Source organism: Felis catus, chromosome E3 (genome assembly GCF_018350175.1).
Source record: "Felis catus isolate Fca126 chromosome E3, F.catus_Fca126_mat1.0, whole genome shotgun sequence".
NCBI lineage: Eukaryota > Metazoa > Chordata > Mammalia > Carnivora > Felidae > Felis > Felis catus.
In genome coordinates, this window is record NC_058383.1 from 5,815,904 (window position 1) to 5,827,658 (window position 11,755).

The 11,755-nt window shown below is 51.2% G+C and overlaps 1 long non-coding RNA gene across 1 annotated transcript; it reads right to left on the reverse strand.

Annotated features, from left to right (window-relative positions):
• Nucleotides 1-117: 117 nt before the first annotated feature.
• On the reverse strand, nt 118-7,778 carry LOC123382554. Its single transcript, XR_006591087.1, has 3 exons — nt 7,626-7,778; nt 4,481-4,578; nt 118-255 (listed from the first exon to the last, which is right to left on the reverse strand). It is a non-coding gene; the product is annotated as an uncharacterized LOC123382554 (long non-coding RNA).
• Between the last annotated feature and the right edge of the window lie 3,977 nt (nt 7,779-11,755).

Below are 11,755 nucleotides of genomic sequence, written 5' to 3' on the forward strand. Positions count from 1 at the left end.
CTGCGTCCGTGGAGGATGCACCTGAGATGGCACACCCAGGGCACCTGGCACACAGAAGATGCTCGCTGTGCCAGGACAGTCCGCGCCGGTCCCTAAGAGAGTGCGTCCCAGGATGCTCCTCGCACTGGCATTTACGCACGAGGAGGGAGATGCCCCAGATGCAAGGTGGTCAGAAACACACCTCAGGATGTTGTGCAGCACTCAGGGGTGATGGGTTGGACGTACACACAGCAGGATCTCCAAGCCTCGTGTCGCCTAAAAACAGGAAGGACCAGAAGGTCCATCACCATGGGCAACAACACAGGTGTTTCTGCACGCCCGTGAATAAAAGTGCATATGTGGAACCCACCAGGAGGTTGTCCGTGGAAGGGGTGAGGCGGGGCTCACAGACAGACAGATAGAAGTGGGGTCTTGCGTGGGGCTGTGCTGATGGGGGTCGGGAGCCTGGACTGAGACATGTGATGATGCCCTCCGTCGTGAGCCGGTTCACCTGCCCCTGCCCTTCCGGTCTAACTCAGCAAGGTGACCTCCCTGCACCTTCCGCTCTGGCATGCCCCTGCATAGACCCACTGCAGGTGCAGCCTACAGGCCGGGCTTTCCTGGGTCTCACGGCGTCTAGGAAACAAGGTTCTGTTGGTAAAATCAGAGAGGCCACTCTGTACTGGGACCATACCTGAGAAAGAAAAAGTGAGAAAGAAAAAGCCTCCAGCACGCTGGGGACTATGTGGGAACAGAGTGTGGGTATGGGACCATACCCTCGAGTCCCCCGGGGTCTAGCTGGCCTCGCCTTGGGGAGCCATGTAGGCTTGTGTGGAACAGCGAGGGTGAGGACACCTTAAGGAGAAGGGTATTGGCCCACCTGCCTGTGATATGGGGCTGCGAAGGCTGGTTTCCTGGAGTCCCAGAGGTAGTGAGTCGGAACTTTCTGGAGACCGGGGATGTCCTTATTCCTCTCGTTTGCAGTTTTGTGGTCTCAGGCCAACGGGCTTCCCAGGAATGGTATGGCTGGTTCCAAGCTACCAGCGTGGTGTCGCTGAGCAAGGAGCTGGGATTAGACACTCACAGGCGGCTCTTGGAAGTCCTGTGGGGCCACCGTCCACTGTCCGTGACCTGCTGGAGATGGCAGGAGGGCACAGAGCCCCTGTGGGGGAGCGAGGGGAAGGCTCCACCTGTCAGGAGTTGAGGACCTCTCCGTTTCGGGGCGGAGTGACTCTCATTTAAGCTAGGCCTGAGGAAAATGTTAATGAGAAAGCTGTCATCCTGGGGCCTCATGAGGAAAATTGAGGTTTTTTTGTACTTTCATGCAGCGATCCACCAGGACGGGACATTCTCATTAGAATGCAGGTGATTCAGGACAGACTCGGGTTTGCAGGTGAGAACTCTTGTGTCCAGAACCATGGGCCACGTGTCAGACCTTCTCACGGAGTAAATCAGAAACCTGGGACAGCATTGTCATTTTTACACCAACGAAGCTCAAGTGGTTCCCTCTGTAGAAACTTCCAGTTAAAAAAGAGGGCAAACATCTGATCTCCAAGTAGGAATTCCCTGTTTCTTGCAGTTGAATTAATTGCTTCTCACCTTGTAATGTTTACAGAATAGTGATGGCACGTTGAGGGGAAAGGGGAACAAAATCTCTTGAAAAGGAGGAGTTTTCAGGCACAAAAAGGAAACTATATTAGTCAGGTTCTCCAGAAAAACAGAACAGGTAGGCGATATCTGTATCTATATCCCTATCCCTATCTATATATCTGTATACCTATACCTATACCTATACCTATACCTATACCTATATCTATATCTATATCTGTATCTATAATCTCACCTGTGATCCAGTCAGGTTAATACATAAAGTTAACCATCACAGAAACCATGTCTGCTAAGTGAGACAAGATGTGATTTGGCCTTCAAAGGAGCAGACATGATGATAAGTGACTGCCATATGCTGAGGCTGGATAAAAAGCCCTGACTAGCTGCCTAGGAGGACTCCTGGATGTGCACTTAGTGGGTCCTTCTAGAACCTTCTAGGAACTGTTTCTCTCAACTTACGGTCTAGCACGCCTTTGCGCTGAAAAAGCACACTTTGAGCCTTGCCAGGATTCCATGGGATCCTAATAGAATTGGAAAGCAGAAATGGTTGGTTTCCTTTCAAGTGAAATTTTAAAATGTTCCCATGATTCATTTGCAAAGAGATTCATTTAATAATAACTTCCAGCCACCGACAATATCATTGTTTTTTTTTTTTTTCTTCAAAAAATCTTTCTAATGGGCTAACCGTCAGCTGCCAGCCTTGTGTTGGCTAACACAGAATACTCAGCTCAGAGCGGGGCGTCATCTGTAGCTTTTTTGGGTTCTTCATCCCATAGGAGGCCAGGCGTTGCCCAGACTGACTCCAGGGAAGAATGTGCTTCTGGGGCCCAGGCTAACCTGCCCCACCCCTGCTCCTTCCTAGGTCATCCTGTCTGGGCCGCTTTGGCAAAGACGGCCAGTGTGGGCTGCAACCCTGCTCTCTTCCAGACTTCAGAGTTGGGCTGGTGCTATGGACTGAATGTCCGTGCCCCCACCTCTCGCTCAAATTCATCTGTTGAAATCCTAACCCCTGAGGTGATGCCATGAGGAGGAGAGGCCGTTGGGAGGTGGTTAGGTCATGAGGGTGGAGTCCTCATGAACGGCATTAGTGCCTTTAGAGAAAAGACCCCAAAGAGCTTGCTCGAGGACACAGCGAGAAGGCATCATGGGGTCTGAGAACCAGAGAGCAGGCTGGCACCTTGATCTTGGATCCCCCCAGCCTCTAGAATGGTGAGAAGTGAGTTTCTGTTGTTTATAAGCCCCCCTGGGGCTGCCCAGCCAATCTCTGTTTCCTAGCAGTGCCCCACCCCTTAGACTTTGGTAGGACCACGTGTGACAGGTCGTAATTTCCAAACAATGATGTCAACACTATTTCTGGTCTCCTCCGTTCTTGCTGCTCTTTCATCAAGAAGTGGAATCTTTGTTTCTCCCCTTGAACTGGCGGAGCATCTTTGTGACAGCCTCACCCAGCAGAGGAAGTAGAGGCAATGTCATATGACTTCCAAGGCTGGCACACAGAAGGTGACGCAGCTTCTGCCTGGCTCTCTCTTGCGACAGGTGTTATTTGCAGCCCTGGGCCGCCTGGCATGAGTTGGGCTGTCCGGGCGCTGTCGTGCTGGAGAGATGGCATGGAGATAAAGGGTCACGTGGCCCCGTGGCGTCTTCCCAGCTCTGCATCAGACACGAAGGGGCACAAGCCTTCTCGACGACCCACCTCCTGCCCCCGCCCCACGACTGCACCCCCCAGCAAGGCCCTGAGCAAAACCATCCAGCTGATCCCAGATTACCCTGCATTTTCAAGCAAAAAAATGATCCGTTGTCTCTTAAGCCGCTGTTTTGGTGTGATTTGTCCCACAAAAATAATCATAATACCTTGTGAAGGGGAGTGAGATGGGTCATTTCCAGATCCAGGTAGTTAAGAGGTAGGGAGACCATATGTCTCAGTTTGTGCAGACTCCATTACACCTGTTGTCTTGGCCTAATTCTTTTTTTTTTTTCTTAACATTTATTTTTGGGAGAGCACAAGTGGGGGAGGGACAGAGAGGGGGGACAGAGGATCCGAAGCGGGCTCTGCCCTGACAGGCTGACGGCAGCAAGCCCGATGTGAGGCTTGTGAACTTTCAAACCTCGAGATCAGGACCTGAGTTGAGATCGGACGCTCAATCGACTGAGCCACCCAGGTGCCCGGTGGCCTAATTCTTAATAACACCCCTTTTCACTCCCAAAGTGTCTGGATTTGGGAGATATGCTATATGGTCACCCTATTCAGAACCAGATGTACTTTGGGTTGGTTTGGGTTGGGTGGGGTTGGTGCAGACAAGAATGGTGACCTCGGGGGAGCCACAGATGGAAGTCCCCTGGGCCACAGAATCACCACATAGAGGAGCACCACCCATGACCCCAGACCCCCATTCTGGACTCTATGCAAACAAGACATAAATGCCAAGGGGAGTCATTGTTTTTGAGCCATGATACAGCTTGTTCATTACGGCAGTTAACGTTACCCTGAAATTTCTTATGAGCAAAAAGTTTACAAAGCAAGAGTAAAGGTATCAGTGTCGGGAACCTGTGCCCATTTGCTTTAGACCCACAGACCCCTAAATCACGTGAATCCATGGCCAGCGTTATGAAATTTCTACGAACAAATAAATCTTTTTTTTTTTTTTTTAACCACATATCATGAATATGGACAATGTTTCCACCAGCTTCCTTCCCAGTTCTCGGTTCTCGCTTTAAAAGATCAGATGTACTTTGTGACAGTGGGTTCTTACATTTTAAAGAGGAAACTCCTCTGCGTTCAAGACTGTGGGCTTCGGGAGTCAGATGGGCTTAGTATGAATTAGTGTGGGGATGTTTATTAGCTGTGCCGCCCAGGAAAACATCACTGAACCTCTCTGCACCCCAGGTTCCTTACCTGTAAAATGACAATGACAACATTGACTTTCCTCTTCTTTCTCCTCTTCCTTCTTTTTCCCTCTGATAAAATTTTGACAAGTTAATCCATGCGTATATCTGAAATAAGAGGTCCCAAAGTGCATGCATTAATGGTAAGCCTGTGTGGGTGGCTTTCGGTTTTCACCTTGAACTTGGCCTGTCTCTCATGCAGAAAAGCAGTGCTGTGGAGGGATGATGGGGTCAGGACCCATAACCCGGTGTCTGCTCCACCCCGTATCCCTTCATCCACCTCTGACGTCACCTGCAGCCTGATGGATGGCTCGTGAGCTCAGTCCATGCGCAGGGACAGCCCTGCCATGTGCCGGGGCTACCCCTAGGGACAACATTCACCCAGCTGGACGCCGGAGCCAGTGTGTGGGTGCCCGGTACCTGGTCTTGGAGAGATGAATGTGAGTCATCATCTCCATGGCTGCTCAGGTGTCCCGGGAGGACTGAGCGCTGGTGGCCTTTAGTGGTGACCAGAGTAATCACCAGTGATTAGCTTTTCCTTCTTCCCTGCCTTGTCAGTATCCGAGGGCTGCCCTAACAAAGAGCCATAAACTGGGTGGCTTCAAACAACGGAAGTGTATTGTCTTACAGTTTGGGAGCTAGAAGTCCACGATCAACGTGTCGGCGGGGCTGTGCTCCCTCAGAAGCCTCCCTTCCTCCTTCGCCTGCAGCTCCCGGTGCTGGCTGACCGCCCTTGGCTTTGGCTGCATCTCTCCAACCTCTGCCTATGTTGTCACAGAGCCTTCTCCCTGTGCGTCTCTGTCTTCACATGGCTGTGTTCTTACAAGGACCCTAGTTATTGTAGCGAGCAGCCCACCCTCCTCCGGGGTGACCTCATCTTAACGAATCACACCTGCAATCGCCCTATTTCCAAATAAGGCCACATTTCGAGCTGCTGGGGGTTAGGACTTTAAATTCTTTTTGGAGCCCATGATTCCAGCCAGGATACCTGTTCCATTCTCTTTGCTCCCTCGGCCCTCTTTCCCCAAGAAATACCAGCACTTGATCCTTGTTACAGGCTCTGCTTTTGGGGGAGCCCAGACTGAGGCACTGGGGGCTGGCCTCAAGCTTTGCGGTTCCCCAGCCGTGAGGCCTGATGGACTGTGTCGGGGGATGTGTCGGCTCATCCGGAAATGCAGCAACGCCCTCATCTGGCCTTGTCAGCCTCCCCCTCCCTGACATGGTCCCTGAATAAGAAAATGTCTCTTGACTTGGGTTCCAAATCCCAGTGATCTGGGCTGGATCCCGTGGAGCTCCCTCTTTCCTAAGGTCCAGGGGTTTGGGACAAAGGCCAATTGTTCAAAACCATTAGCACCGGAGGATGGGGTCAGAGAAGTAGAGAGCAAGACAGAGCATATCAGCCCCCAGTGCCTGGGACCCATCTGGCCCCGGGTGGGGGGGCCTGGCTGCCTCTTGAGAGAAAAGCAGAGAGAGGGTGGCCAGCCCAGCATGGGAGGGAGCCAGGCCTGAGTCCTGTCACTCCCCAGTTCTTCAGGATGGGAGGTCAAAGGAGAGAGGAGAGCACTAGAAACGTGCGAGCCCTCTGGTGACAGTGACGTTGCACAATGGGTCCAGACAGGCCTGGAATCTGACCGACGCTTCGCCCCTTCCTCCTGGAGGATCTGGGGTACATTAGGAAGGCTTTGTGAGCGAGTTTCACCCTAGAATACTGAAGAGAAGGCCAGGCGAGATGATATTTGCAAAGCCGCTTGATGAATAGTTAAGCGTAACGTACAGGACAGATACAATTTTAAAGGAGATGGAGAGAGCCCTAATTATAACTCCAGGGAAGTTTCATGAATCAGAACTCTCTTTCCCGGATGCTGATTGCTCGGAGGGTGGAGGGTACTAATTATGTGATGTGGGAAATACCTTCTTTCACATCCAGAACAAGCGGGGAGATATTTTTCTAGGAAGTTTTCCTGTGGACCAGGCAGATGGAATCATCTATCTGAAAATGCTTCCCATTAGGTCACCAGAGCTGCGTCGGGCACCTCGGGAGGGAGGCCTGCTGGCGGCTGGAGAGCTCACCTTCCTTGGTAGCCAGCAGCCAACAGGAGACAGAAGCTCCCAAGCCTTAAAACAAAACAAAACAAAACAAAAAACAACAACCCCCCCCCCCAAAAAAAAACCCAAGCTGCAGCCATAAACTGTGTTTACAGCATTCTAGGGACTGAGGGCATCACTGAGGAAGGGAGGTTGCCAGAGTTATTCTTTTCTTTCTTCTTCTTTTTTTTTTACCTGAAAATAAAAGATCACCACCGACCTATGAATCATAAACCGGCAGTGACCGCGAGGCTCGCAGCCGGAAGGATTGCTGAGGGCCGTGGAGGCGCCGGCCGGGGGGCCCCCGGGAGCAGTTTCTCTTCCTGGAAGGGACTCCGGCTTGGCTGCCGTGAAAGCTTTATTTTCTTCTCTCCGGCTTCCTTGCTCGCTCGGTTCCAACCTTGCCCCCCTATCATTTTCTTCCCAGGCAGAGCGCACATTCCCGTTTCTGATAATGCTTCCTTCTTATGGCTCTCTCTCCTTTTTAAAAAATTTATTTCTTGATCCACCCACTTTATTTCTGCTTCCTGGGATTGTTTACCAATGGAACGAATGCTGATATGATGTGAAACATGCCAGAAAGTGCCAGTGCCCTCCCTCCTCCTCCTGGCAGCACCCTTCTCCTCCCCCTACCCCAGAGCCGTGGCTGGAGAAAGGTGGGCTAAGGCCCAGGCCACAGAAGCCCCGTGGGTGCCTGGTGCCGGCCTGTTCCGGGACTTGCTGGGCTTGCTGGGCAGGAGGCAAAATACAGAGATCAGGTTTCCTGGGAGCACCGAGGTGCCTGGCATGGGAACCACTGTTAACACTAGATCCCTTCCCTCAGGAGCTCAGGCCAAGGTGGGGAGGGAGGTGGCTGAGAGAGGGTCTTGGGGGCAGAGGGGCGCCGGACACCCTGGGAGGCAGCCCATACTTGGGGGGCTTGGAGTTGTTCTAGAACCTTCCACAATGCTACTCGTTTCTTCCTCACTTGTCCCCTGAGCCTTGGAAGGAACAGTGGGGCCACTCGGTAGTTGAGACACAGGTATGGGAGAAATTTCCTGGGCCCTTTTCCTTCCCACCCGATAGGTTACCTGCAAAGGGCTCGTGGCCACTCTTGAAGGGAGATTCACTCATCCCCTAGACGTTTCCTGAAGTCTTCTGTATGTCAAGCAGGATGTTTAAGCCCACAGAGGCTGGGACAGACTGTCTGGGTTCCAATCCTGCCTCCATCACTTACGAACTGTGTGACTTAAAAAAAATTTTTTTTTTAATGTTTTTATTCACTTTTTGAGAGACAGAGCATGAGCGAGGGAGGGGCAGAGAGAGAGGGAGACACAGAATCCGAAGCAGGCTCCAGGCTCTGAGCTGTCAGCACAGAGCCTGACGCAGGGCTCGAACTCATGGACCACGAGATCATGACCTGAGCCGAAGTCGGACGCTTAACCGACTGAGCCACCCAGGCGCCCGCCTCCTACATTTGTTCAATAAAAATAAGCTGTTCTGGGTGCTGGGCATGCAGAGATGCTCCTGACCCCATGGAGGCTTCACGTGGAGGGTGGAGACAAAGCATAAACATGTGAACAAATAAATAAGAGAATTGCAGGGTCATGAGGAAAATTAAGCCCGCAACAGGATGGAGGGCAAGTGGCAGGTGTGTGTGGGGGACTGTGTTCTTTTAACCAAGGACGCTAAGGAAGGTCTTCCAGAGGAGGGGTACCTGCATGGAGATCTGAATAATGACAAGGATCAGCCAGGGAAAGAGCAAAGCAGTGGATTCCAGACAGTGGGGACGGCACGTGCAAAGGGCCGGTGTGTTGGATGAAGAGAAAGGCGTGGCTGAAGCCGGGGGTGGGGGGACACGGGAGAAGCAGTGTGCACATGAGGATGGCGAGAGGCAGGCCCAGGTCCCGGGGGGTCTAGCAGGCTGACGTCTTTTCTAATTGTAATAAGAGACCATACTCATCGTCCAGGCCTGCAGCAACAGATTACCACAAACTTGGTGACTTAAAACAGAAATGCATTCTCTCTCAGAGGTCTGGAGGCCAGGACTCTGAAATCAACGGGGGTGCCTGGGGGGCTCAGTCGGCCGAGTGTCTGACTCTTGATTTCAGCTCAGGTCATCGTGTCACGGTTTGTGAGTTCAAGCCCCGTGTTGGCCGCTGCTCTGACAGTGCAGAGTCTACTGGGAATTCTCCCTTTCCCTCTCTCTCTGTGCCTCCCCCGCTCACACACACGCTCTTACTCTCTCAAAATAAATAAACTTAAAAAAAAAAAAGATGTTGGTAGAGCCGAGGTCCCTCCAAAGTTCTAGAGGAGGATCCTTCCTTGCCTCTTTGAGGTTCTGATGGCTCCAGCTCTTCCTTGGCTGTGGTCGTTCCTCTTCAGTCTCTGTCTTCACACGGTCCCCTCTCTGTGTCTCTGTGTTCTCTTCTTAGGACACCAGCCATCGGACGTAGCGCCCACCAGAAATGCAACTCTCTTGAGATCCTTAATCATATCTGCAGAGACAGTGCCTCTGGATAAGGTCGCATTCACAGGTACCGGGGGTTAGGACTTGGACATATCTTTTTGCGGGGGTGGGGGGGGGGAGCAATTCAACTCGCTGCAGAGGCTGCTGGTAGTTTAAGCAACCTCAGGCAAGGCCACAGTTGGATCAAGAGAGCAACGAGACCTCTCTAAAATCATGTCTGAACATAGACAACGTGTGGATATGGTCCAAACCACAAGATGAACCAGACATCCCCCGTCCTGGCTAATGTGACTCTTTTTTTTTTTTAAATAATTTTTTTTAACATGTATTTATTTTTGAGAGAGACACAGTGTGAGCAGGGGAGGGGCAGAGAGAGAGAGAGGGAGACAGAATCAGACGCAGGCTCCAGGCTCTGAGCTGTCAGCACGGAGTCCGATGTGGGGCTCGAACCCACGAACCACAAGATCATGACCTGAGCCGAAGTCAGACGCTTAACCGACTGAGCCACCCAGGCACGCCCCCTCTTTTTTTTTTTTTTAATCAACATCAGCTCTAGCTTTGCTCCAACTCTGTCATCTTCCAGAGAAGAAGAATTAAGATGCCCAATCACAGCATTACCCCTGACACCTGAGAGCATCCAATCCAGAGCAAACCGTGCTTTCTTGAGCCCCCACCCCCACACCAAATCTAAACCTCCATCCTGTAGTAGGTCCTAACTGAGATGGCCTAGGGTTCCTGGTAGTGTGTGCTCACCCTTGTTGCATCAAATTAACAGACCCGATTTTGTTTCATCCACAGTGTGCTCCCGGTGGCCACAGCTTGACGGACAGCATGGGCTTCATGGCCGTGGGACCTGCGTGGTCCACAGGGCTCTGCACTGAGAAGGGCCTCGCACTTGGTTTAATACTATGTGGCCACCATATTGAAATCCTTAATAGTTTTTGAACGAAGGGCTCCTGGTGTTCATTCTTCACTGGCTCTTGCAAGCTCTGTAGCTGGTTCTGCTGAAGAGCATTGACAGTGGCTAATGGCAGGGTCCTTGTGGTAGAGAGAGTGACGAGTGGGTGGATTCGGGACTTTTTGGCCCATACACGTAGGACCGGCTGCTAGTTTGGATTTGAGTTGGGGAATGCAAAGAAGAGAGAGAGAAAACTCTGAATTTTCTCCTGGGCTGGGAGTGCCCTTTACCAAAATGGGAAATATTGGGTGGTCAAATCAAGCAGGTTTTGCAGTGGGTGAGGGGTTGGGTCAAGAGTCTTGATCTGGTGAAAATACACTTCTGATCGATTGATCGTACATTAAGGATAGGCATGCAATGTTACATTTTTGAAGATTGGTAACTCAGTGTTGCACTACAGTTTTGCAAGATATTACCATAAGGCAGGAAGGAGGGGAGAATGGAATAAAGGGGACATGGGATCTCTCCATATTATTTCTTACAACTGCATGTGAATCTACAATTATCTCAAAATTAAAAGTTTAATTAAAAAAATTGGTGACCCAGAAAATCAGGATGTGAACGGATTGATAGGCGGCTCCAGGCAGGTGTTACTCATTTGTATTCATAAGTTCTTAAATCTGCAAGGGGCTTGGGGGCAGCTCACACAGGGGACGTGGTGATGGGGCCGTAGGTGGTGTCAGAAGGGCCAATGGTGGCCACTGTGGCACCTGAGTGTCCTTCCTGGTGTCTCAGTTGGGGGCTGATGGGGTGGAGAGCAGCTCATCTCTCCAAGGCACTGCCAGTAGACCGAGGAACATTGAGGAAAGTGACCTGGGCACTCGGCTCCTGTATCAGTTTCTGGTCACTTCAGCAGCAGGTGGGCCTGGGGTGCTTTGGGCCTGGACACCGTGAGGAGGAATGGAGGCCAGAATGGCTTCTGTTGGTCTCTACGTTTATGCTTCCATTTAGTTAGACTCAGGCTCCCAGGGGTGGGGGTGGGGGCAGCATCTCATCTTGATATTTGCAGATTTATTCACGGAACTCCCCACACATCTGGATGAGAATATATGACTTGCCCCCCAGAGGAAATAGTTAAATGAATCGCTAAAGCACAAAATGTTCCCGTAAAATTGCTTCCATATTTTATTAGACGCAGATGAGCATGAATTATTGTGAAGCCAACAGGAGGGTTTGCAAATTGGGTTCTTGCCTTTCCATAAACAGTTCTTCCACACCTAGATCATTATGGAAAGGCTTTAATGAATGTTGGCTTGTGACGGGAGCATTGAATAATTCATTCACCCGTCCACCCATCCACCCATCCATTCATTCATTCATCTATCCATCTGTCCATCCATCCAACATTTATTGGGCACCACTGTATGCCAGGTAATGCAAGCTAACCTGTAGTTGCAGGTGCCATTTTCACTGACCCACTTTAAACGAGTCCTCTTGAGATAAGGTGACTTGGGGTTTGAATGTCATGAGAGGTTCACTTTTGGGGGGGAAGGGGCTCCCTTTCACGTATCTCAGGGGGCCACTGGCCACACAGATTTTCTTTCACGTACCCCTCCACAGTTGAAAATGCTATTTGGGGGCGCCTGTGTGGCTCAGTCAGTTAAGCGTCCGACTCTTGATTTCGGCTCAGGTCGTGATCTCACGGTTCATGAGTTCAAGCCCCACATCGGGGGGTCTGCGCTGACAGCGTGGATTCTGCTTTGGATTTGCTCTCTCCCTCCCTCCCTCCCTCTGCCCCTCCCCTGCTCATGCTCTCTCACTCTCTTTCAAAATAAATAATAAACTTGGAAAAA